This window comes from Canis aureus, chromosome 28 (genome assembly GCF_053574225.1).
Source record: "Canis aureus isolate CA01 chromosome 28, VMU_Caureus_v.1.0, whole genome shotgun sequence".
Taxonomy (NCBI): domain Eukaryota; kingdom Metazoa; phylum Chordata; class Mammalia; order Carnivora; family Canidae; genus Canis; species Canis aureus.
Window position 1 is genome coordinate 13881016 of NC_135638.1, and position 23090 is coordinate 13904105.

Sequence of the window (23090 nt, forward strand, 5' to 3'; positions counted from 1 at the left end):
TCCATGGCTGAATAATATTCCACTGAATATATATACCACATCTTCTTTATCCTTTCACCAATTGATGAACACTTGGGCTGCTTCCTTAATGTGGCTGTTGTAAATGATGCCACAGTAAACATAGGGATGCCTGTATCCCTTTGAATTAGTAATTTTGTATTCCCTGGGTACAATTGCTGAACCATAGGGGAGTTCTATTTTTAACTTTTTGAAGAACTTCCATACTGTTTTCCACAGTGGATACAACAGTTTGCATTTGTTACTAACAGTGCAGGAGGTCCCCCTTTCTTCACATCCTCACTAACACCTGTTGTTTCTTGTATTGTTGATTTTAGCCATTTTGATAGGCATGAGGTGATATGTCATTGTGGTTTTGTTTTGCATTTCCCTGATGCTGAGTGATGTCAAGCATCTTTTCATGTGTCTGTTGGCCATCTATATGTGTATTTTTTTTTTTTGGAAAAATGTCTGTTCATGCCTTCTGCCCATTTTTAATTAGATTATTCATTTTTAATTGTGCAGTTGTATTAGTTCTTTATATATTTTGGATACTAATCCTTTATCGGATATGTCATTTGAGATATCTTCTTCCATTCCATAGGTTGTCTTTTAGTTTTGTTGATAATTTCCACCATTGTGCAGAAGCTTTTTATTTTTGCTGTAATCCTGAAAGTGCATTTTTGTTTTTTTTTTTTTTTCCTTGCCTCAGGAGACCTATCTAGAAAAAAGTTTCCACAACCAATGTCAGGAAAAATAACAGTCTGTATTTCCTTCAAGGACTTTTATGGTTTCAGGTCACATTTAGGTCTTTAACCCATTTTGAGTTTATTTTTGGGTGTGATACAAGAAAGTGGTCCAGTTTTCCCAGCATCATTTGTTGAAAAGACAGTCTTTTTCCCATTGGATATTCTTTCCTGTTTTGTCAAAGATTAATCGACCATATAATTGTGGGTTCATTTGAGTTTTCTATTCTGTTCCATTGATCTATGTGTCTATGTTTATGCCAGTACCATACTCTTTTGATCACTATAACTTTGTAATATAACTTGAAGTCCAGAATTGTGATGCCTCCAGCATTGCTTTGTTTTTTCAAGCACTTGCTTTGTCTATTCAGGATCTTTGTGGTTCTATACAAATTTTAGGATTATTCTAGTTCTGTGAAAAATCCTGTTAATATTTTGATAGGAATGCATTAGATATATAGTTTGCTTTGGGTAGTATAGACATTTTAACAATATTTGTTCTTCCATTCCATGAGCATGGAGTGTCTTTTCATTTCTTTGTGTCATCTTCAGTGTCTTTCATCAGAGAGTACAGGTCTCTCACCTCTTTGGTTAAGTTTATTCCTAGCTATCTTATTATTTTTGGTGCAATTATAAATGGGATTGATTCCCTAATTTCTCTTTATGCTGCTTTATTATTAGTGTGTAGAAATGCAACAGATTTCGGGATCCCTGGGTGTCTCAGCAGTTTAGCACCTGCCTTCGGCCCAGGGCATGATCCTGGAGTCCCAGGATTGAGTCCCACATCAGGCTCCCTGCATGAAACCTGCTTCTCCCTCTGCCTGTGTCTCTGCCTCTCTCTCTCTCTCTCTCTGTCTCTCATGAATAAATAAATAAAATCTTTTTTAAAAAAAAGAAATGCAACAGATTTCTTTACATTCATTTTGTATCCTGTAACTTTACTGAATTATTTATCAATTCTAGCAGTTTTTGGTGGAGTATTTCAGGTTTTCTATATACAGTATTTTGAATATGTTCAGTGAGTTTTTTTAATGGCTGGAAATTTTATTTTTTAAGGATTTTATTTATTTATTTGAGAGAGAAAGCAGAGCATGAGGGAGGGGCAGAGAGAAAGAAGCAGACTAGGGAGCCTAATGCAGGCCTTGATCCCAAGACCTTGGGAGCATGACCTGAACCAAAGGTAGACACTTAACTGACTGAACCACCTAGGTACCCCAAGGCTGGAAGTTTTAGAAGAGAATTGGAAATTATAAAAATAAACTAACTGAAAAAGTCCAAGAGCTGAAATTAAAAGTTTTACAGGTAGGTGAATTAGCAATTTATTGCTATGTAACAAATCATCCTAAGACTTAATGACTTAAAGCAACAATAATTATTTAATCTTTTTCATAGTTCCTATGAGTCAGGAATTCAGGAGTAGTTAATTTGGCTGGTTCTTGCTTGAGGTCTATCATGAGTTTGCCATCAGATACTGACTGGGGGCAATCTAAAGACTTAACTGGGACTGATGCCATCTGAACAGAACTTATTCATATGGATGGGAATTCGATTCCTTTCAATATGGGCTTCTCCAGGGAGCTGCTTGAGTGTGTTCATGACATAATGGCTGGTTTTCCTCAGAACTAGAAATCCAAGAGAGCAAGGCAGAAGCTATAATGCTTTTGATGACCTAGCCTCAAAAGTCACACACACCCCTACTATCATACTCTTTTCATCATATGGATAAGCCCTGATCTAACGTAAGAGGAAACTACCTAAGGATGTGAATATTAGGTGAGAATTATTGGTGAAGGAGGTAGGGAGCTACTTGATAGCTGGGTACCACAAGTAGGCACAGCAGAAGAATTAATAGGAAAAGGAAATTGGCAAACACAATAGAACACAACGAGACAAAGGGATGGAAAATGCAGAAAAGGGGGTGTGGATATAATATGTAATTAAATTTTCAGAGACCAGAAGAGAGAAATTAAGGCAGAAGCAGTATTTGAAGAGATAACAACTGTGAGTCTTCCAAACCCAATGAAAGATACAAAGGCACAAATTCAATAAGCACTATGAATTCCAAACAGGATAAAAAGTGCAAAACTGTAGACTCTCCCACGTTGTATGCACATATAATTGATCTTTACTTAATATTTTTAGCCTGTGTTTGAAGACATAATTGCTTGTTTGAATGAAGTTATTCATTTTTGTAATTTTGGAGAATTCCTGCCTTAATGTGACAGGAGATTTTGCTACTGTTTGTGTTTTATTCTTAATTGTTTCTAGTCCCTGGTTGCTAGCTTTTGGGCAAGCCTGAAGCACTATACAAAGGGAAAATGTGCTTTGTGGGAGAAAACACAACTCCTATAAACTTGATGTTATCCAACTGTCTAGCATTCAACTATTCCTAACTTTCTTACATACTTCACACTTACATACATCTAAAAAGCAATGATAGTTCAAATTTGTAGAAATGATTCTGAAGTTTGAAATCCATCAGAATCTTTCTTTCAATGTCCAGTATCTACTGTATTTGGGGGTTAAGTATGTCATTATATAATCCAGTTCTTTAAAAATTGACCTTGTGCATAAAGCATTGTTAATTGAGTCTCTGAATAACCACACACACCATTTATTGACCATGCTATATTAGCAGGAGTTAATTTGACAATACCTGAATCTTGTTTAGAAAAACCACCATTTTTATTTCTACTAGTTGTTTTTAAATGGCAAGCATTTTAAGTAACGGCAAGCATTTAATAAGAGAAATGTTTATTGACATTAAGCTCCCAAAATGTTGGTATGGATTGTGAAACAGTGAATTCTGTCCATCTAGAGATGGAATCTGTTCACAACAGGTGGGGACAGATGGCCATTCCAGCTTCAAATAGAGATTTGTTAGCTGTCATAAGGAAACAACTGCCTTAAAGCAGATTGGGTTTAACCCACTATCTCTCAGATTGGCTTCTTTCATTTAAAAAATACTCAAATGAAATTGTTTTTCTCCAAATGTAAGCATTCAAAATCAGGGTCCAGTTATCAAATTATATGATTTGATTCTATTCATTTCTTCAAAGTTTAACACAAACTTGAGGGAGTCCAAGATGGTAGCATAGGAAGAACCTAAACTTACCTCCTCACATGAACATACCAAATCTATATCTACATGTGGAACAATTGAAAAAAGACCTGAAAATTAGCTGAGTAGCAAATGATAAAAGGGCCATATCAAGACAGGTAGGAAAGGCAGAGATGTGATCTCACCAGAAACTCTACCTCTGGCATCACAACCCACAATCAGGATGAAGCTCACAAATCCAGAGCTTCGCCCTGAGGAGCAAGAGGTTTTGCCTCAGGTACCCCAACACTTGGAGCTTGCATCAGGGAGACAAGACCTCACAATGTTTTTCTTTGAAAATCAAAGGTCTGGGGCACCTGGGTGACTCAGTGGTTGAGCATCTGCGTTTAGTTCAGGTCGTGATCCTGGGGCCCTGGGATCAAGGCCCACATTGGGCTCCCTACAGGGAGCCTGCTTCTCCCTCTGCCTGTGTCTCTGCCTCTCTCTGTGTGTCTCTCATGAATGAATAAGTATCTTTTAAAAAAAGAAAAGAAAAAGAAAAACAAAGGCTGTAGGGAACCAAGATGCTGCTATGAAAGGACTCACACACAAGCTCACTTGTCTGAGGACCCAACACAAAAGTAGCAGTGCCTAGACTTTATGTGAAGGAGATTCAATTGTTAGATTTAAGCATCTGCTAGAGGAGCTGGGCCCTATTGAGACTCTCCAGGGATGGAGCACTGGCAAGCATCATTTTTGCATTCTCCCTCTACTTGCTGTCCCTAGAAGTCATGCCCAGCCCCTGCACTCTCACTGCCATCCTAAAGCCAGTGAGCATGCCCCAGAACTCTCCCACTGTCTTGCTGAAACTGGTGGTGTACTCTGGCCTCTAATTCTTTGGCTCAGGCATGCACAGTCTACATAGGGGACACTCCTTTATCACCTGGCTCTGGTGGCTAGGGGCTCTTGCATCCCTGGGTCCCATGTGACTATAACAACTGGAGAGACAGTTCTTGGCAGGCTACCACCCCAAGGCACTGCACAGACAGCAGACTGAAACACATCTCCCATTTTGCTATTTTTTTTAAAAAAAGTGAATTTACTTCTCCTGTAGCTTTAGCCTAAAGGGCAGACTTCATGTTTTTTACACATTTAGAGGCTACTGAGGTGCTGTCTGGGAAAGTAACCCATGGGACATCATCTTTGTGTTCTTCCCCAGCCTCAACATGACTCTCTGGTATCTTTCAGAAGGGAGTGTATCCACTCATCTGGAGCAACTGTCACCCAGAAGACACCTCCAGATCACTTGGTCTCCAGACCAGGGTTTGTGACTGCATACTTTAAAAGCTGCTGCCTGAGGGTCCGGCTTCCAACCAGCCTAAAACTAGGTGCTGGCTGAGATTCCTTTTTTTTTTGGAACATTGTCAGGTTTTGACAAACTGTCAATCTGAGAATAAATCTGGCTGTTCAGACAATCACAAAGGTTTAAGAGATGACCAAGAGCTAGGGCAAGATTAAATTATATGTCCCACTTCCTACACAAAACCACTCCTTTAATACTGAGAGAAGTGGGATCCCTGGGTGGCTCAGCGGTTTAGCGCCTGCCTTTAGCCCAGGGGCTTGATCCTGGAGTCCCAGGATTGAGTCCCATGTCAGGCTCCCTGCATGGAGTCTGCTTCTCCCTCTGCCTTGTCTTTGCCCCTCTCTCTCTGTGTCTCTAATGAATAAATAAATAAAACCTTTTAAAAATAATACTGAGAGAAGTAACTATCAAGTAAGACTATCAAGTACTATCAAGTAACTATCAGTAAGAATCAAGCAAAACTAGGAAACAGAGGAATATATTCCAAGTGAAAGAATGAGATAAAATCTCAGGGAAAAAAAAAAACCTTAATGAGATAGACAAGTATTTTATGTGATAAAGAATTTAAAGCAAGATTCATAAATATGTCACTGAACTTAAGAGGGTAATGGATGAATACAGTGATAACTTCAACAGAGCAAAAGAAAATATAAGAAAGTATCAAAGAGAAGTCACAGCTGAAGAATACAATAACTGAACTGAAAATACAGTAGAAGGGTTCAAAAACAGACTAGATGAAGTAGAAGAAAGGATCTATAACCTAGAAGACAGGGCAGTCTTCTCAAATAGAGCAGCAAAAAGAAAAAAGAATTTTTAACAAGTGAATATAGTTTGAGGGACCTATGGGACAACATCAAAAGGAATAACATTCACATTATAGGAGTCCCAGAAGTAAAAGAGAGAAAGAAAGGAGAAGAAAACTTATTTGAAGAAATAATGACTGAAAAATTGCCCACCCTTGGAAATAGACATCATTATCCAGGAACCCACTGAATTCTAAATAAGATGAGGCCAATGATATCCACCCAAGACACATTGTATTTAGATGTCAGAAGTTAAACATAAAGAGAGAATCTTTAAAGCAGCAAGAGAACCTCCATCAACCTATCAGCCAATTTCTCAGCTAAAACATTGCAAGCCAGAAGGGAGTGGTATGATATATTAAAAGTTTTGAAGGGAAAAAAACTTCCTACAAAGAATACTTACCTGACAAGGTTATCATTCAGAATTGAAAGACAGATAAGTTTTGCAAACCAGGCTTACAAGAAATGTCAAAAGGCCTTCTTTAAACTGAAAAGAAAAGGCACTAATTACAAGAACACATATGAAAGTATAAATCTCACTAGTACAGGTAGTGGATTAGCACTTATAAAGTTAGTATGGAGATTAAAAGACAGAAGTAGTAAATTAACTATTACCATAATAATTAATTAAAGATTCACTAAATAGGGACGCCTGGGTGGCTCAGCAGTTGAGCGCCTGCCTTTGGCCCAGGGCATGATCCTAGAGTCCTGGAATCGAGTCCCACATAGCGCTCCCTGCATGGAGCCTGCTTCTCTCTCTGCCTGTGTCTCTGCCTCTGTGTGTGTGTGTGTGTGTGTGTGTCTCATGAATAAATAAATTAAATCTTTTTTAAAAATAAATAAAAGATTCACTAAATAAAAATAGGTAAAATATGATATCAGAAACAAAATACAGAGAAGGTAGTAAAAATGTAGCGTTTTAGAATGCATTCAAACTTAACTTGCTATCTCTATGCAATAGACTATAATACACATAGGTTGTTGTATTTGAGCCTCATGGTAACCTCATAGCAGAAAAACCTAGAGTAGATACACGAAAGATAATGAGAAAGGAATTATACTATAGGAAGTTATGACTTTTATTTAAAAGTGTTGAAAATCATAGCCAGAGCAATTAGGCAAGAAAAGAAAGAAAAGGCATCCAATTTGGAAAGGAAGAAGTCAACCTGTTACTATTTGCAGACAACATGATTTTATATATAGAAAGCCCTAACAAAAAAGAAAGCCCTAAAGACTCCACCAACAAGCTATTAGAACTGATAAACAAATCCTGTAAAGCTGCAGGATAAAAAATCATTACGCAAAAATCTATTGCATTTTTATACAATAATAATGAACTATCAGCAAAAGAAATTAAGAAAATAATTTCATTTACAGCCTTATTAAAAAGAATGAAATACCTTCATAAAGTGAAAGTCCTGTACACTGAAAAATTGAGACATTGGTGAAAGAAATGGGTGAAAACATAAATAAATGGAAAAATAGTCCATGCTCATGGATTAGAAGAATTAACATTGTTAAAGTATCCATACTACCCAAAGGAGTTACATATTCAATGTAATCCCTATCAAAATTCCAATGGCATTTTTTCACAGAAATAGAGCAATCCTAAATTTTGTATAGAACTACAAAGGACCCCACATAGCCAAGCCAATCTTGAGAAAGAAGAACAAACCTGCAGGCATCACAATCCCTGATTTCAAACTATATTATAAAGCTATAGAAATCAAAACAGAGGGCAGCCCGGGTGGCTCAGTCGTTTAGCGCCGCCTTCAGCCCAGGGCGTGATCCTGGAGACCCAGGATTGAATCCCACGTCAGGCTCCCTGCATGGAGCCTGCTTCTCCCTCTGCCTGTGTCTCTGCCTCTCTCTCTCTCTCTCTCTCTCTCTCTCTCTCTCTCTTTGTCTGTCTCTCATGAATAAATAAATAAAATCTTTTAAAAAAAAAAAGAAATCAAAACAGAAAAAAAACAGTATGATATTGACATAAAAACAGATACATAAGTCAATAGAATAAAATACCCCAAAAATAAACCCATGTATATATGATCAATTAATTTATTTCAAAGGAGGCAAGAATAGTCAATGAAGAAAGGACTGTCTCTTCAATAAATGGTGTTAGGAAAACTGGACACTCACATGCAAAAGAATGAAACTAGACTGCTGTGTCCACCATATACAAAAATTAACTCAAAATGGACTAAGGACTTGAATGTAAGACCCAAAATTACAAAACTCCTAGAAGAAAACACAGGCAGTAAGCTCCTCCAATAGGTCTTGGTAATGATTTCTTGGCTCTGCCTCCGAAAGCCAAGGCAACAAAAGCAAAAAATAAACAAACAGGGCTGCTTCAAACTGAAAAGCTTCTTTCTACCCAGAGAAGGAAACCATCAACAAAATGAAAAAACAACTTTCTGAATGGGAGAAAATATTTGCAAGCATATATCCAATAAAGAGTTAAATCTACAATATTTAAGGAACTTACACAACTCAAGAGCAAAACAAAACAAAACAAAACCAAAAAACACCCAATCTGAATTAAAAATTGGGAGAGGATCTGCAAAGACATATTCCCACAGAAGACACAGTTGGCCAACAGGTACATGAAAAGATGTTCAACGTCACTAATCATCAGGGAAATGCAAATTGAAACCACAATGAGATACCACCTCATCCCTGTTAGAATGGCTCTTACCAAAAAGAGAAGAAACAAGTGTTAGTGAAGATGTGGAGAAAAGGGAACCCTCATGCCTGTCAGAGGGAATGGAAATTGGCATAGCCACTATGGAAAACAGTATGGAAGTTCCTTAAAAAATTAAAAATAGAAGAACCATACGATCCAGCAATTCCACTTCTGGGCATTTACCAGAAGAAAACAAAAGCACTAGTCAGAAAGATATATGCACCCCTGTGTTTATTGCAGCATTATTTACAATAGCCAAAATATGGAAACAGCTTAAATGTCTCACACACACACACACACACACCACATACACACACACAACACACACAACACACACACACACACACAACACATGCCATGGAATATTACTTCACCATAAAAAAAGACATTTGTGACAAGATGGGTAGACCTAGAGGGTATCATGCTAAGTGAAATAAAACAGAGAAAGACAAATGCCATACGATGTCACTCATATGTAGAATCTGAAAAATAAAACAAATGAACAAAAAAAACAAAACTCAAATACAGAGAACAGAATGGTGGTTTGCTGGAGGGGAGGAGGGATAGAGGACTAGATGAAATAGGTGAAGGGGATCTAGAGCTACAAACTTACAGTTATAAAGTAAATAAGTCATGGGATGTAATGCGTAGCATGGTGACTATAGTCAATAATATTGTAGTGCATAGTTGAAAGTTGATAAGAAAATAAATCTTAAAAATTCTCATCACAAGAAAAAAAAAGTTTGTGTAACTTTGTATGGAAATTATGGTAACTAGACTTACTGTGATGATCATTCCCCAGTGTATACAAATATCAAATCATTATGTTGTATGCCTGAAACTAATATACTGTTATATGTCAAGTATACCTCAATTAAAAAATCAAAATTTGAGCTCGCTTCACCAGTACATATAATAAAAAATCAAAACTTGGGCCTATGAGGCATTCATATGATACCTTTTTACCAATTTGTAATAAATTCAACTTGTATTGTTCAAGTGGTTTTCTATTTCATTACAGAGATTAATTTCCTGGTATAAACCACCCACCTTACTGTGCCAGGGGGAAGTTCAAGTAATATTATTTGCAAACATCCAGTTTGAAAAGGTGGTAAACTAGATGCTCCCACAGAGGAAAAAAAAAATCTAACTTCTTTCTTAGAAATTAAAAATATTGGGATCCCTGGGTGGTGCAGCGGTTTGGCGCCTGCCTTTGGCCCAGGGCACAATCCTGGAAACCTAGGATCGAATCCCACGTCGGGCTCCTGGTGCATGGAGCCTGCTTCTCCCTCTGCCTGTCTCTCTGCCTCTCTCTCTCTGTGTGACTATCATAAATAAATAAAAATTTAAAAAAATATATTTTTTACTGTTGGTAATTGCTATACTCTATCACCTGGAACCACAATTAGCTAAATCTACAACTGTCGTTAAAGGATTGCTACACTAATACAGCATGGTTTCAGACATAGTCATGAAGTGTACAAACAGTATTTTCTGATAGCATATGTATTTCCTCTTTGAAATGTAAGAGAAGAAATGCTTTCATAGGAATTATATTTTTTAAGGGTACTTCCTTGCCAAGTTCCTTTCTTAGTGCCAGTATGACATCTCCCCAGAAGCTTCTGTTTCTGGCATCCTATGGCACAGATTTTGGTGCTGGTAAATCAGACTATGTAATTTGTTTACGTATGTACGTCAGAATTGGACATGTAGTTTTATGGATAGCTATCTTAGGCACGGATAAGCCACCATCCAGGTGATTCTCTGCAGTAAGATCTATCAGAAGTTTGATCTTGGTGGGGGGATGGTGCTCCAGTAGTAATCAAAATCAATTCTCCGTGGATGAGATTTCATTATACCTAATCTTCCTAGATTCAAAGAAATCTCATATGTAGAGGATAAATTCTGTCTTCAATGGGAATCCCCCAGAGCCATGATTGCATTTGCCATCAAAGATCAGTGCTACAGCTGAGCTGAAGTGCTCAGTTACCTGCCAACCAGATGGTGCTTCCCCAGTTTGCAACCAGTGTTGGAACGAAAATGCCTGAGAGGGGGTGGACTGTAAATGAAAAGGGTTTCAGTAGAAAATCCTCCCCCACCAAATTCACAGAGAAGTGATAGGCTCCTACTTAATCCAGTGAGGGTGACCCAAGAGGATGTCAGGTTTCAAGTATTATGGGGGGAGAGGGGGCGGAATTGGTGGATTCTAGGTCCCTATCCTTAGTTATCACGCCCTACCCTTCATTGAGCTCTTATTGCATGCCAGGAACTGGGTTCAGAAGTGTACACTACCTTATTTGAGCCTGACAATGACTCTATGATAGGTTTATTATCACCTCATTTTATAGATGGGAAAACTGAGGCTCAAAGCCTTTATATCTATTGTACAAGGCCACATAGCCTTTATAATAGAGTTTGTACCCAAATCTAAATCCTTAAGACCCTAGAGCCTCCCTCCCACAACCACTGTGCTACATTTCCTTTCCTTTTAGTGGTCTTCATCCCACCTTCTCTTCTCCATCGGCATCCAAAGCCCCACAACACTGCCCCCCCCCACTTCAAATACCAATCATAAATCTAGGTTCTTGCCTATCCTTCTGACCGATTAGCTGTAAATTGGAGGTTCCCACAGCCCTCTCCTCAGGTTTGATTAACTTGCTAAAACAGTTCACAGAACTTGAGAAAACAGTTTGCTTACTGTTTAGCAGGTTATTATAAAGGGCACAGATGGAAGAGATGGGTAGCAACAAGGTATATGGACAGGGGCAAGAAGATTCCATGACCTTTCAGGATGCACCATTCTCCCAGCATTGCCATGTGTTCACGAACCTGGAAACTCTCTGAACCCCATACTCTGGGGATGTTTATGGCGGTTTAATCACATAGGAATGATCACTGGTTAACTCCATTTCTGACCCCTCTCCCCTCTCTGAAGACTGGGGGGTGGGACTAAATATTTCAAGCTTCTTATCATTGCTTAGTCTTTCTGGTGACCAGCCCCCATCCAGAAGCCCATCAGTAGTCACCTCACTAGAACAAAAAAACATTCCTATCATCCAGGAAATTCCAGGGGGGTTTAGGAGCTCTGTGTCAGGAACCAGGATCAAGGACCAGTGAGAACAAAAGATGCTCCTAGTGCTTAGGAGATTGCAATTTTATGAGCTCTGTGCTAGGAACCAGAGGCAAAGACCAATACTTAATTTTTTTTTATTTCATAATATGTTCCTAATAAATATTACTCTCCCTGCATTTTCCCTTTACAAGTTGGGTATCTAATGTGTCTTCTGAAATGAGAAATGCCAGGCATAGAAGATATCCCAGCTTTAGTCATCTATGATTTCTTGGTAGAAACAATACTTTCTTCTATACGTTTTTAACTTGTTATTATTAAACATCACCATGCATCCAGCAGAGCCATGCTGTGACCTACAGAGCAATGTAGCACAGTGCAGGGCTTTGGACCGGGAGTCCTCAATCAGCTTTGCCAGTTGCTGCTGGCAACTCGGTAAATTATCTACTTCTCTGCCTCTGTTTCCGTGTGTGTGTGTGTGTGTGTGTGTGTGTGTGTGTGTGGTGGGGATAGAGGGTTATGCCTACTTAGTAAGGTTGTAATTGGAATTAAATGAGATAGTACGTGTAACACATTTAGCATAGTTCCCAGCATACAACAAGAGCTAAATAAGTGATGATGGTGATGATCATTACAATTATTTAATATTGTTGCCGCAGTTTTTTGTATACTCTTGGGCTAAACACCTTAAAGATCCAATTGCAATCTCTCACATTGCAATTTGACCCTGTTTTTGAAGAATGCTGGTTACCTTCAGGAGTCTGAGAAGTGCAGTAATTAATGACTTATTTACTGATAAGCTCTGTTTTCCTTTGATGCAGGAGCTGATACTAATGCAGGCGATGTGTTATGTTTCCCACGACACCTTTGAATAAAATGCCATTTCCTCAGGAACAGCTAGAAATACCGATGCTAATTTTTCCCCGAGCTCAGGAAAAGCAAGAGCGCTCCCGCTGCAGTGGGCTGGATGGAGCTCTCCAGAAACATTATGTCATCCTCATTTGCGCTGCCAGGGGATGAGCTCATGGGGCGGGGTCTCACAGGGCTGCAGCTGTGCCAGGTCCTCACTTGTGGGATGTGCGTCGTCCTAGCGCGCCTCTCCCTGCTACCCCCTCAACCCACCCCTGCTGCTGCGCCAAACAGGAGGCACTGCGTAGTGGATGATTGAAAACCGAGATGAAGTCCTGCAAAATAGAATCAGGCATCAGAAGGCACAAAAAAAAGGGCAAATTGTGCATTTTAGTTGTTTTGTGTGCCAAAAAACAAAAACAAAAACAAAAAACAAAACAGTTGCAAAACTGCTGTTGTCAATGAGAGGAGACTTCTGTTGGTTCTCTTTGCTTCTCCTCCTTTGTCTGAGAGCAGCATCTTTCCCTTTTTCTATTTCAAACAGCAGCTTGATCTATGACCAAACCCTGTGCAGGAAAGGAGCTGATAACGGCTGGCCCCAGGCCACCTGACTGCTCAAGGAAGAAACATGTGGGTGATTTCCCACATTCTTCTCATTATAATACGTATGGTGGGTCTTGTATATACGCCTTCTAGTCTACCTGGCAGCACAGGTAATGGTTAAACACACAGACTTTTAGAGCTGCCAGGCTGACTCCAGATCCCAGCACAGACACAGGTGACAATTGTGTCACCGCCTCAAGTCTCGGTTTCTCTACCTGCAAAATGGGGGTAATAATCAAGCCTAGATCAAAAGATTGTTGCAAACATTAAATGAATATTGTGTGGTAATCACTGAGCACAATGCCTGGCCCATGGAATATACTCAGTAAATGTGAGTGATCATTAATAAGATATACATGCTCAACTGCCTTATTAACCAGCCACAGCAAGAGAATATATATAATATATAAATATATTTTTAAATATGAATAGGAAGGTTATAAAAATATATATACTTTCAAGGAAATTATTCACTCATAAAAAAATACCTGTTTTGGGTTTTATCTTTTATTATGGAAATTTTCAAACATACACAGAAACAGAATCATATACTGAGCCCCCCATGCACCCATCACCCCACTTCAGCAATCATCAAGCATTTTAGGAGGTTTGTTTCATCTGCTCCCCATGCTTTTTTTTTTAAGGTGGGGTATTTTAAGGGCAAATCTCTGACATTGAGTCATTGCACCCACAATACTTGAGTATGTGCCTCTAACAGAAAAGGATTTTTTTTAACTTAACCACAACAATAAAATCATTCCTTGTTATCATCTAATAATGTCCAGTCCATATTTAAATTTCCCTAATTGCTCAAAAATGGCTTTTAACACCTTTTATTTAAAAATTGCAGAAAATATGTCTCAATGCTTAGATTTTTTAAAATGATTTCTAAATATGGTATATGAATTCTTTTTCAGAGCTAAATTGCAAACATTGAAAAATGCAAATATTGATATCTATACAATAGAAAAGACAAATTACTAATTTACTAATTGTTAATCTGAATGATTTGTTTTAAAATAAGATGTTCTGTACTGGTTAGGGTACCTAATAATAAATATGTTAATTTTTTAATCATTAATTTTATGTGATTTACAGGGCCAATATTCTGATGTGCTCATTTTCTAAACACATGATTTAAAAATCTTACTTAAACCAATACTTAATGTATGAACAAGATCATAATTTATTGATTCTTTCCCTGCTTGTTTCATCTTAATTTAATGTCTATAAATCACTATCTACACTAGAAATTTGTTTAGAAAAACATTTAATGTTCAGTATTGCCAATAGCTGTTCTCAGTTACATGTAAACATTTAATTTAACTTCCCCAAAATATATCTCTTTCCATTCAAAGGCAAGCTCTGTATGACTCCCAATGTGTTTAGAATTCATATAATCAGTGTTAACAGTGAGTCCCCACGGAGGCATGAGTTATGTGCATAAAAATTTATGTGTACACTCTATTTTTCATAAAGGATAGTTTCTGTTTCATTGCTGAACATAAGTTCCCAGAATGACATCATATTTTTCTTTGACAAATCAAGGTCATTCAAAAGGCTTTGTGATCTGGCTCCATTACTTCCCTGGCACTATCTCTCGTAACTTCCTCTTTTCTCTGTCCTCCATACACACGAGGCTGCAACTGTGTTGGCCGACTAGCCATTCTCTTTGTGCTTTTCTGTCCCTACCCTTCTTGTTCTCAAGCTATTCCATATACCTGAGGGGGAGTTGCCAAATTTAGTAAATAAAAATCCAGGAGGCCCAGTTAAATTTGAATTTTGGATTAACAATGAAGACGTTTTCAGTGTAAGTATATTCCAAATATCACATAGGACATGCTTAAACAAAATTTATATTTGTTTTTCTATCTGAAATTCAAATTTAACTGGCAGGCCTGTGTTTTATCTGGCAATGTTCACCTAAGGAAACACTTCAAGGGCTGGCTTTTCTTCCAGGAAGCCTTCCCAAGTACCCTCCTATCCTGCTACCACAGCATTTTGCTGGAACCTCTCATTAAATACATAAGTACATTAACATTTTAAAAGCAGTCATATGTATATGTGTCTCCCTCCCACTTTTCAATACAAACAACATTCCTTATTCCTAGAGTTCTGGATTTAACACTTTTACCCACTCTCCCTTTCTACTCCAGGGATTAGATAACACTAACCCATCACAAAATCTTTCCTGGTGAATTGTTTTTTGGGTTTTTTTCATGTAAATCTGTATGGCCTATATCCACTATTATTGGTTGCTTAACAGTATACCAGGCACTATGATAAGCAGTGGAGGTAAAGAGGGGAATTAGATAAGTTTCTGTCCATTAGGAACTCACAGATTGTGATCTCAGAACAGAAACACATAACTGGGCAGGGGTTTTGGTAGGTATGATTTATTTAATAAATACTCATTAAAAGCTCTCTATATGTCAGGCCCTGTCCTAGGCAGTGAGTGTGTGGCTATACACAAGGAAAGCCCATGCCCTCCTAGAGTTCATTTCCCGAAGAAGGAATATCCGACTGGTAGATATGAGTGAGAGTCCAGGTAACCTTCCAAGATACTTAATGAATAGGTTAGGTACTGAAGTAGAATAGGATTTGCTAGACAGATGAGGGGTGGGAAATTGGCCCTCCAGAAAGAAAACTGGACCATGCAAAGGAACAGACTATGAAAAAGCCCAGAATATAACCTCTATAAGGGCAGAGACTTGGTCATCTGCTGCTGGAAATCCCATGCATTAACTAGTGTCTGGCACAGAGGAAGCACTTGGTAAATAGTTGAATGGGTAAGTGAAAGCAAGCATGAGGTAGTCAGAGAAAGGCAAGAGGATTGGAAGGGCCAGGAAGAAGGGCAGGAGGCATTGCTCTAAAAGTAGACAGAGGGCAAAATCAGGAAGGGTTTTATAAACCACACTTAGAAATGTGAATTTGTTTTTTTTAAAGATTTCATTTAGGGCAGCCCGGGTGGCTCAGCGGTTTAGCGCTGCCTTCAGCCCAGGGCGTGATCCTGGAGACCCAGGATCGAGTCCCACGTCGGGCTCCCTGCACGGAGCCTGCTTCTGCGTGTCTCTCTCTCTCTCTCTCTCTCTCTCTCTCTGTGTATTCTCATGAATAAATAAATAAAATATTTTTTTAAAAAAAGATTTCATTTATTTATTTATTTGAGAGAGAGAGAGAGAATGAGTAAGAGAAAGAAGGAACAGGGAGAGGGACTGAGGGAGCTGGAGAAGCAGACTCCCCACTGACTGAGGAGTCTGATCTGGGGCTCAATCCCAGGACTCCAGGATCATGACCTGAGCCAAAGGCAGATGCTTAACTGACTGAGCCACCCAGGTGTCCCAGAAATGCGAATTTAAATTATAAACAATGGAGAGCCACTGAAAAGTTTTCAGGCCTGGAATGACATGATTTCAACTAACTTCTGAAGACACTGCTTGAGTGGTGTTGTAGAGAATGGATTAAATAGAGTGGAGATTAGGGCAGGGATATTGGGTAAATGGCTATTGTTTTAAGAGGGTGAACCCAGCAGAGAGGAAATAAGTGTCTGTCTACATTAGGCAGTGGTGGCACAAAATCAGAATGGGAGAAGGATTTTAGGTTATTTCTGAAGTAAGACCCATACTATTTTGAATCAGTTGGGTAAAGGGGTCAAAAAGAGGAATAAGCCCTGGACAACTCCCAGTTTTCTGGCTTTCACAACATTTGGACAAAGATTCCAGTGTGGCACACAGGAAGCCAGTTGTAGAAGGACTGGACAGGAGGGATATTTGGAGGAATCATTGGTAGTATTGAGAGACAGAGCCATGATGATAGATGAAGCCACTCAGGGAGAGTGTATAAAATTAAATTTGAGGGAGGCCTGGGAAATGCCATTTTGCAGATATGTGTTTATATTTGTCATTTTGCAGATACATGTTTGTCATGTACATATACACATGCACGTGGTTGAATGAACCCAAATCCAGCATCAGCTTGGAAAACGAATAGTGCGTCATTAATATGGCTTTGCTATTCTACATATAGAATATTTTTATATAAAAAAAAGAATATTTTTATAAATTAGAAAACTCATCAATTTTATTTGATATATTATTGACACTATCCGTGACTCTCCAAAGAAATATCACTTGGAACGCCTGGGCGGCTTGTTGGTTAAGCATCTGACTTTAGCTCAGGTCCTGATCTCAGGGTTGTTGGATCAAATCCTTCCTGTTCAACGGAGACTACTCAAAGCCGACAGGCTACTTTCTTGATAAGCGACTTCAAAACTTTTTATTCATGAATTCTCTACAAGAATTTTGAAACTTATGCACCCTTTCACACATGTAAAGGTTGGTATCTTCAATTTTACATTATAGGTTTAAATAGCAATACTGTATTTAGATAATTTAAATAATAATATTGATATTTTAATAAAAATCATAGCATCACTTTTAAAGTACCAGTGGAATCTAAATACCATAGAGATTTGATAGTCACCATCATATATTTATACATTTTTTAAGTACACAAATAGAATTTTTTTTAACTGGCAGAAATTTAATTATTCCTTTTCTTTTTAACTCCGTTTCCACTCCACTTTCTCTACAGAACTTTATCCTAATGAAATATATTTATGTTTTATTTTATTTTATTTATTTTTTTTTTATTTATGATAGTCACACAGAGAGAAAGAGAGAGAGGCAGAGACACAGGCAGAGGGAGAAGCAGGCTCCATGCACCGGGAGCCCGATGTGGGATTCGATCCCGGGTCTCCAGGATCGCGCCCTGGGCCAAAGGCAGGCGCCAAACCGCTGCGCCACCCAGGGATCCCTATATTTATGTTTTAAAGGCTTTATTGATCACCCTACCATATTTCCCTACAACAAAAATACACTTATAAATTTCATTTAAAATATTTTGTTTCCTGTGGCCATACTTTTTTACTAGTAGGTATAAGTTATACTTACTAGTAGTCAGCATTGGACTAACATACGTGTTTCCATTAAAAATTTGATATGCAAGTGAATATAAAAATATTAAGTATTGAAGCCACATCTCTTTATTGGTGTATAAAAATGCAACAGATTTCTGTACATTGATTTTGTATTTTGTGACTTTACTGAATTTGTGTATCAGTTCTAGTAATTTTTTGGTGGAGTCTTTTGGATTTTCTACATAGAGTACCATGTCATCTGCAAATAGGGAAAGTGCAACTTCTTCCTTGCCTATTTGGATGCCTTTTATTTCTTTTTGTGGTCTGATTGCTGAAGCTAGGACTTCCAGTATTATGTTAAATAATAGTGGTAAGAGTGGACATCCCTGTCTTCTTCCTGACTGGAAAGGAAAAGCTCTCAGTTTTTCCCCATTGAGGATTATATTAGCTGTGGGTCTTAGGTATATGGCCTTTATGATGTTTAATTATGTTTCCTCTATCCCTACTTTACTGAGGGTTTTTATCATGAATGGATGCTCTACTTTGTCAAATGCTTTTTCTGCATATATTGAGAAGGTCATACGAGTCTTATCCTTTCTTTCATTAATACACTCTAACTCTATGTAGAAAGCCCAAAGACTCCATTCCAAAATTGCTAGAACTTATATGTGAATTCAGTAAAGTCACAGGATACAAAATCCACATACAGAAGTGTGTTACATTTCTATACACCAATAATGAAGCAGCAGAAAGAGAAATCAAGGAATCGATCCACGTACAAGTACCCCAAAAGCCATAAGCTACCTAGGAATAAACCTAACAGAAGAGGTGAAAGATCAGTATTCTGAAAACTACAGGACACTTATGAAAGAAATTGAAGATGACACAAAGAAATGGATAGACAGTCCATGCTCATGAATTGAAAGAATAAATATTGTTAAAATGTCTATCCTACCCAAAACAACCTATACATGTAATGTAATCCCTATCAATATACCACCAGCATTTTTACAAAGGTAAAACAAACAATCCTAGAATCTGTATGGAACCACAAAAGACCCCAAATAGCCAAAGCAATCTTGAAAAAGAAAAGCAAACCTGGAGGCATCACAATTCCAGACTTCAAGCTATATTACAAAACTGGAGTCATCAAGACAGTATGGTACTGGCACAAAAACAGACACATAGGTCAACAGAACAAAATAGAAAACCCAAAATTGGACCCACAACTATATGGTCAACTAATCTTCAACAAAGCAGGAAAGAACATCCAGTGGGAAAAAAAGACAGTCTCTTCAAAACTTGGTGTTGGGAAAACTGGACAACAACATGCAGAAGGATGAAACTGGACCACTTTCTTACACCATACACAAAAAATATATTCAAAAGGGATGAAAGACCTAAATGCGAGACAAGAAACCATTAAAATCCTAGAGAACACGGGTAGCAAACTCTTTGACATCAGCCTTAGCAGCATCCTACTCAACAAGTCTCCAGAGTCAAGGGAAACAGAAGCAAAAATGAACTATTGGGACTTCATCAAAATAAAAAGCTTCTGCACAGAGAAGGAAACAATCAACAAAACTAAAAGGCAACCTTCAAATGAGATATTTGCAAATGACATGTCTGATAAAGGGTTAGTATCCAAAATCTATAAATAACTTATCAAAGTCAACCAATCTCAAGCTCAAACCAAACTCAAAAACCAAATAATCCAGTTAAGAAATGGGCAGAATACATGAATAGATATTTACCCAAAGAAGACATCCAGATGGGGCAGCCCGGGTGGCTCAGCAGTTTAGTGCTGCCTTTGGCCCAGAGTGTGATCCTGGAGTCCTGGGATCAAGTCCCACGTCAGGCTTCCTACATGGAGCCTACTTCTCCCTCTACCTGTGTCTCTGTCTCTCTCTCTGTCTCTCTCTGTGTCTCTCGTGAATAAATAAATAAAACCTTAAAAAAAAAAAAAAGACATCCAGATGGCTAACAGACACGTGAAAAGATGCTCAACATCACTCATCATCAGGGAAATACAAATCAAAATTACAATGAGATATCATCTGACACCAGTCAGAATAGCCAAAATTAACAACATAGGAAACAACGGATGTTGGTGAGGATGTGGAGAAAGGAAAACCATGTTGCACTGTTGTCGGGAATACAAACTGGTGTGGTCATTCTGAAAAATAGCATGGAGGTTCCTCAAAACGTTAAAAGTAGAACTACCATACAATCCAGTATTTGCACTAGTCGATAGTTACCCAAAGGATACAAAAATATTGATTCAAAGGGGCACATGCCCCTTGATGTTTGTAGCAACATTATCAACAATAGTTAAATTATGGAAAGAGCCAAGTGTCCATTCATCGACTGATGAATGGATAAAGAAAATATGGTGTATATATACACTATGGAATATTACTTTTCCATCAAAAAGAATAAAATATTGCCATTTGCAATGATGTGGATGGAGCTAGGGTGTATAAGGGTAAGCTAAGTAGGTCGTTAGAGGAAGACAAATACCAATACCATATGGTTTCACTCATTTGTGGAATTAAGAAACAAAGCAGAGATCATAGGGGAAGGGAAGGAAAATAAAATAAGATAAAACCAGAGAGGGAGGCAAATCACAAGAGACTCTTCAACTATAGAGAACAAACTGAGGGTTGCTGGAGGGGAAGTGGGCAGGGGATGGATTAAAGGGGTGATGAGTATTAAAGAGGGCACTTGTGCTGAGCCCTTGATGTTATATGTAAGTGATGAATTACTAAATTCTTCTCCTGAGACTAATATTCTACTATCTGCTAATTAACTAGAATTTAGGGATCCCTGGGTGGCGCAGCGGTTTGGCGCCTGCCTTTGGCCCAGGGCGCGATCCTGGAGACCCGGGATCGAATCCCACGTCGGGCTCCCGGTGCATGGAGCCTGCTTCTCCCTCTGCCTGTGTCTCTGCCTCTCTCTCTCTCTCTCTCTCTCTCATGAATAAATAAAATATTAAAAAAAAATAACTAGAATTTAAATTAACACTTAGAACATTAAAAAAAATAATACATTACATTTAAAAAGACACATCTCTTAATGGCACGGAGGGTTTACTGTTTTTTCTTTTTAATTCTCAATTTTATTTTTTCTTTTTTAAATTTTTTTTAATTTAAATTTCAGTTGCCAACATACAGTATAACAGCCAGTGCTCATCCAATCAAGTGCCCTCCTCAGTGCCCATCACCCAGTCACTCCATCACCCCACCCATATCTTTTTCTGCAACCCTTTGTTTGTTTCCCAGAGTTAGGAGTCTCTCATGGTTTGCCTCCCTCTCTAATTTTTCCCACTCAGTTCCTCTCCTTTCCCTTATAGTCCCTTTCACTATTTCTTATATTCCACATATGAGTGAAACCATATGATGGTCTTTTTCTGATTGACTTATCTCACTTAGCATAATCCCCCCCAGTTAGGATGGAGGGTTTTTTAAAATGTATTTATCTGTGGATGAAGATTCATATTACTAGAATGAGACACTATTAATTATTAATGTTATTCCTATTTTTCATTTTTAATGTGAGCACTGAAAAGAAGTTATAAGTTATACATACGGACAGGTAAATGGGAATGGAAAGAACTGTATAATATCAGCGTCACTCAGTTATTTGAACCATTTTCAAGAGTGAGAAATTCCAAATATATCATAGTACCATATCATCAAAAACTATTTTTAATGATCTAATCTGCCTTCAGTTTTCTTAAACCAAAGAATTAGAAATCACTTGAATGTCAAAAGAAATTTTTTTTTAAATCCAATACTCAGGGTCATTCACTTTTTTTTTCTTTAGTTACACAAATACTAATTTTTCTAATTGACTCCTCAGTTGCCATCCTGGAGCTTTTGCCAGACTGGGGCAATTTATAGAAACATGGATGAAATGTTGCCCTTTTCATAAAGTGGGAGAGGGTAGTTTGGGGATGTGGACAAAAAGGATCCACTCTTCCCAACAGCAAATATATTCCCAGATCAGTTGTAGAAGAGAGAACACTGTACGAAGTGTACATACAAGTTGAAAAGTCATAATGAATTATTTTCATAAAAAATTGCTTTGAAAAAGGCAATTTGCTTTAACAATTAATGACACACTAGGTGCTACAAAACATTATAAAAAGCTGGAAAAATCTTTAAATTGTGCACTCCTCTTGCTTGGTAAGTGTCTTTAAGTTCTTGTTTCACTTTAAATCACAACTAAATATTTTATACAGTTCATGGCTTATGCAACAAAAATGAACGCTTAATAAAAAGTCACCATGTGTCAGGACTGTCCTAATTTGTTTTTAATTTGTTTTCATTTGCTAGCTAACCCTAACCACAGCCCCGAAAAGTACATCTTTTCGTTCCCATTTTACAGATGAGGAAGTTCAGTTGGAGAGAAAGTAACATGCTTGAGATCACACAGCTAATAAGTGACACACCAGCCAGTTTGTCTCCAGAATCTATGTTCCTAATAAGTAAGCCTGTACTCTAAGATCTTGATTTTGTTTTTTGTTTGTTTTTTTAAAGATTTATTTATTTATTTATGATAGATACTCACAGAGAGACAGAGAGAGAGAGAGAGAAGCAGAGACGCAGGCAGAGGGAGAAGCAGGCTCCATGCACCGGGAGCCCGATTCGGGATTGGATCCTGGGTCTCCAGGATCGCGCCCTGGGCCAAAGGCAGGCGTGAAACCGCTGAGCCACCCAGGGATCCCCTAAGATCTTGATTTCGGATTGAAAACAAAACATGTAAAGGGGCACTGGGTGGCTCAGTCAGTGAAGCGTCTGACTCTTGATATCAGCTCAGGTCGTGATCTCAAGGTCGTAAGATGAAGCCCCACATTGAGCTCTGGGCTCAGGGCAGAGTCAGCTTGAGAATCTCTCTCTCCCTCTCCCTACTCCCCTCACACTCGCTCTCTCTCAAATAAATAAATAAATCTTTAAAAAATAAAATAAAAATAAAACAAGTAAGGTCCATATTTAGCCTTCTTATGATTTTGCTCT

The 23090-nt window shown here is 38.2% G+C and overlaps 1 protein-coding gene and 1 long non-coding RNA gene across 6 annotated transcripts in view; both read left to right on the top strand.

Annotated features, from left to right (window-relative positions):
- Window positions 1–23090, top strand: part of ZNF704 (zinc finger protein 704) — a 253690-nt gene that overhangs the window by 131311 nt on the left and 99289 nt on the right. The gene's annotated exons all lie outside the window — the stretch shown is intronic.
- On the top strand, window positions 4775–12596 carry LOC144300442 (uncharacterized). Its single transcript, XR_013367067.1, has 2 exons — window positions 4775–5106; window positions 12524–12596. It is a non-coding gene; the product is annotated as an uncharacterized LOC144300442 (long non-coding RNA).